The sequence below is a fragment of the Pygoscelis adeliae genome, unplaced genomic scaffold (assembly GCF_000699105.1).
Source record: "Pygoscelis adeliae isolate BGI_AS28 unplaced genomic scaffold, ASM69910v1 Scaffold5, whole genome shotgun sequence".
Lineage (NCBI taxonomy): Eukaryota > Metazoa > Chordata > Aves > Sphenisciformes > Spheniscidae > Pygoscelis > Pygoscelis adeliae.
This window is the reverse complement of record NW_008824753.1, coordinates 1,060,877-1,065,874: the sequence shown is the minus strand read 5'-3', so window position 1 is coordinate 1,065,874 and position 4,998 is coordinate 1,060,877.

The following is a 4,998-nucleotide window of genomic DNA, read 5'->3' as shown; positions in this document are numbered from 1 at the left end:
GTTTGCATTTGTTGCTGCTCTTCTCTCTTCCATGGCTTTCCCCCCGCAGGGATCTTGGCCCTCCTCCTGATGGCAGGACGGCGCTGGGAGACTCTGGCAGTGGCCATGAGGGCTGGTCCCGAGGGCTCAACGTCTGCCACCACCCAGCCCACGTCACTTCTGTCCCAGCCCTTTCCCCACGTGGAGCCTGGCAAAATCAACACCCAAATTCTTACTGCTGCTCTGTGGGCAGGATCAGACCCTTCTTCCCCAACAGCGAGCACCAACCCAGTCCATTCTCCATCCCTGGGCCACCTTGCTGCTGTGTCAACAGCATCATCCACACCCCAGGGGACATCTAGAGCTGTGACAGGGACCTGAAGGCGAGTACCACAGTACCTGCTCTCTCCCCACTAGCCAAAACACATCGGCCACAGCCATGCTGCCTGTGGGGATGGTGCTGAGCATGTGCTGTCTCCTGGTCATGCCCTGGGCTGATCAAGTCCACATGAACCAGGGCTGTACTGGGGCACGCACTAACCGAGGGTATGAGCAATCGTGGCTGCACCATCTGCCACATAAAGGAGCTACATCGCTGGCAGGTTCAGGGAGAGAGAAAGCAAAGGCAAAACTGACGTGGGAGCAAGAGAGGGAAACCTTTGGGAGATCTGCCCCAGGAGGAAGGCGCTTGGCGAGAAGAGGAAGAAGCACGCTGCGGTGAGCAGCACAGGGGGAGATGGACATGCTGGCAGCAGCAGTCAGGTTGGGAGCACCACGCCATCCTGCCACAGGAGGAGAAGCACATGCTGCTGGATCAGACGTGGGGCTAGTAACAAGGCAGGGATGAAGGATCCCCCTCCGAAGCAACACCCCCCTCGAGCAGAGCGGTTAGAGCAGAGTGTGGTGTATCCAGACCGCCTGAATGACTCTGCTAATGTTGCACGGTCTTGCCAAGGCGAGCATCTTCCAGGGTCAGGGTATGGACCTGTCAGCCCTTACAAGAAAAGTGCTGCACACCAGGAACAACAGCCAGGATCAGGAAAGGGTCATCTCCAGGAGAAGGGGATTTCCTGGATTAGTCACCAAATCTTCCCCCATTCAGAAGTTCAGTCCCAAGAGGTGCTGGGACCCTCCAGAGGATGTCTCCTGCTGCCTCCCCAGGTGCAGCTTCACAGGGTTAGCCAGGAATTAAAATATTCGTAGGTCTTGTGGTGTCAAAGCAACAAATATCTTTTTCCCCTGGACGATCACTAACAAATTAATTTTTAAATGGGAAAAAAATCTACTCTAAAAATCTAAGCTAAAAATCTCTAACCTAAATCTAAAATAAAAAACTCTCTTTTCCCTGATTTGTCCTATCCCTTTCATTTTATCTAGTGTCAGTTTTGGTGGTTTTGAAGAAGAAAAAGAGAGGTGTTAACTTCCCCTTTCAACTGCTATTGCCCAATCCCAATTTTTTGGATTATGAACAGTGCAGGGGAAGCAGGAATCCAAACACAAACCTTTGGATTAGACTAGTGGCATGGAAAAACAAAGGAGAGGCCTTGGCTGCTGCGGAAAAAGCGGTAACTTTACCTTAAGATGGAGCAACTTTGCAAGTGATTTACAGGGGAAGATGAGCAGAAGGGGGATCAGCTTTGGGATCAGCTGCAGCTAATTCACGTTGGATTTTATAACCGCCTCTTAAGAAGGCATCGCCATTGCTGTGCACCACACCTCAAGCACACGGCTGGGTGGACGAAGACCCTGAAGGTGTAACCCGGCTGGATGAAGGCCTGCCTGCACCTTGCCTGCACTGGCAGAGAGCCAAGCTGCTGGCCTCCAGTCTGGGGCCAGCTTCCAGAAACCCCCAGAGTCTTGTGGGTGGCTGAGGTTTTGGGTCAAGGCCTTCTCTCCTGTGTGTCCCCAGCAGAAGGATTGGGTGCTGGTGATGGTGCTAGGGAGAAGGAGCACCCCACCTGCAGGATACAAGCCCAGGCAGGGGAGCAGAGAGGTCGTAAGAGTTGGGATCACTGTTAAGTGCCCAACAGGACCCTGCCCCAGCCTTTCCCTTGGTGTCATTTTCACCTGGGGCGAAAGCCCCTAGCATGCAAGGGGCTAGGAGATAAGGTTCATAGCAGAGACGGGTGGTATTTGAGCTGAGCCCAACAGATTTACTCCTTTGCAACTTAACCAACGTGATGTGCTGGCCCACCTGACAGAGCATGGTGTGGAGGCTGAATATCTCATCTTGGGCCCTGGATACCCTGCCCTCTCCTTTGCCCTCAGCTACTTGCTCCCCTTGTAGTCCTGCCCCTTTTCTCTCAGGCCTCTGATGCTTCTGCTCCTACCTTGAAGCTCTCCTGCAAGCAGCACGACCCCTTCACGGAATCACAGGCTGGTTTAGGTTGGAAGGGACCTCTGGAGGTCATCTGGTCCAATCCCCCTGCTCAAGGAGGGCCACCTAGAGCCAGTTGCCCAGGACCATGTCCAGATGGCTTTTGAATACCTCAAAGGATGAAGATTCCACAGCCTTCCTGGGCAACCCGCTTGGGCTCAAGGTGTGTTTGCAGGGTCACGTTTCTGGCAGTGGGTAGCTCTCAGTGCTTCCCCCTTAAGCGGACCAAGGGTCTCATTGCATGGCAGAATCAGCTGTATCCCCATCCTGCCTCTTGCCATGCCCAACTGCATTGAGGTGGTTTGGGGAGAGGAAGGGGATTATCCACGCAAGACCTGGGTGTTCCTATGGTTGCAGCAGGAGCAGGTCTCTGTTGAATCCCCAGCTCAGCAGCCAGCCTGCCCATCTCAGCTCTCGGGAGCTGGTGGCTGATGCTCCAGGAGCACTACACACTGTGTCAGGCCGTGCTGGGCAGTGCCTCCTCCTAGGGCAATGTGTTCGTGTGTCCAGGCTCTGGAGCATGGGACACATGGGATGCCTGCGTGGGAATGCTGCCAGCCCCGAGCAGGAGGGAGCTGTGCTGCCGACACAGATGGGCAGGGATGGAAAGGGGCTGTGGTGTCATGCTGGCATTTGGGAAGGTGGCCAAAAGTGCAAGAGGGGGGACTTTGTGTGTGTGCACGTGTGTGTGTGAGAGTGTGTGTGTCTGCTCCCTGCCAGGTGGTGAGCCCTGATGGGGACAGCTCTGGCATCACTGCCACCCTGCCCTGAGCCAAGAGCCGAGGACATGGGAGGTCGAACCAGGGCTGCAGGGGAGTGTTCAGCCTGCAGGAGGGCTTAGCCAGCAAGACCCTGATAGCTCCGACTTGGCCACTGCCAATCCAGGGCCCATGTGGAAATAGCAAAGAGCTGCAAACACACTCCCTCCTGCATTTGCAGTTCTTGGCAGGATTTCTGTCTTCCACTGGATACTTGAGCCAGCACAGAGGACCATGGAGGCTCTGGCAGAAAGGCTGTGAGAATCTCCATGTTTTCATTTGAGATGCCCCAAGCTGTATCCTACCCCAGGGCATAGCCCCCATCCACCCTGCTGCAGCCCTTCCCTGCCCCTAGGTCACCACAGACGGAGGAGATGAGGACCAAGTGGCTCTGCAAATCTCAGCCTCACTGCTTCCCTCTCTTCTGAGGTGTCGGTGCAGTGGGGAGCACCTCCAGGTTCAGTTGTGTTGTCAGGTCACCCCCACACCGTCAGTGTTCAAGCAGCATTTCAGCCTCACAGGAAGGCAGCAGAAGTCCTTTTCTCCTGCCCATGGAGGTGTGTTACCCAGGCAAGCCCTTGAGCAGCACTCCAGGGCACACAGGGTGGGGGGTCAGTCCTTCTGGCAGGGCCAGTGGTTTACAAAACATCAGGCCAGATTCCCAGCTGGTGCAAACTGGTGTTGCCTCCCTGATTTTCACCCAGGCCAGCTTATATGTGGTAGTTGCAGAGCTGGTCCTTCACTCTCCAAGCACCGCGCCTGTCTTGGCAAGGATCCTGGGATGCTGGCAGGGTTTGAGTGGTTTATTTAACGGGCACTGGGGCTGTTGCCTGCCACATGTGATTTATTCTTGTTCTGGATCACGGAGCTTGAACCGTATTTCCTATTTCCAGTGCTTCTGCCATGGCTTCGTTTGCAGCAACTGCCCGTGCTGCATGTCCAAGTGGGGTACCAGAGCTGAAGGGCATCTTCCAGGTTCCCACGGCGCCAGCAGATGCTCAGCACCCATCTACATCTGTGTCCTGCCCACCTCCAGGAGGCATTGCTCAAAGCTCTTGACTTCAGTCCAGGACTGGTGTGCTTTGGTCCTGGCACGTTGACCCAGTGGGTCCAGGGTTCCCCATCTCCTGCTCAGGCAGATGTTGATGCTTTTCACCAGAGCCACCAGCTTTTTGCGATGGGATCAGGTTGGCTTGGGATGAGAGACCCAGGACACGCTGGTGTTGATCTAGGTGAGCAGGCAGGTGCCGATTCACCTGCTCTGAGGATATTCATGATGCCGTCGGGGGGGGCAGGCAGCAGCAGACAGAAAATAAATACAGCTCAAAAACAGGAGAGAGGTGAATATAAGGGAGCATAAGAATATCTCTGCAGAGTAAATCCTAACCCCCTAACCCTAACCCCCTAACCCCTCACCCCTGGTCCTGCATCATCTCCAATTTTAGCCCGTAGCAGGCTGTCCCATGCAGGGCCTGTCCCTGAGGCTTTCCCCTCCAGCTCTGCTTTGGGTTGCTGGGGCTCATTGGCACCATCCTGAAGCCGAGAGCAGGTGTTTGCTCCAGCTCTGCAGTCTCCTGCCTTGTCTTGCAGGGGCCGGTGTGAGCAGCAATGCTTCATGCTGCCGGTCCTGTCTCCCCGTGCAGCACTCGACACGGGCTGCCAGCATCCCTACATGAGAAATTTGGGTGTTCTCCCTCCAAACCGTGGCATGCATGCACTTGGTGCTCCAGTGTTACCACCTGCTGCCCCCAGCCCCGCTGCCTTGCTGATGCACGGAAGCCGACGGCTCCTGCCAAATTGCAGAGCAAGCAGCAGAATCGTGCATGGGAGAAGGGACCAGGGGGAGCACACCAGGCTTCATCCCTCTGTAACGTCCCAGCCAGT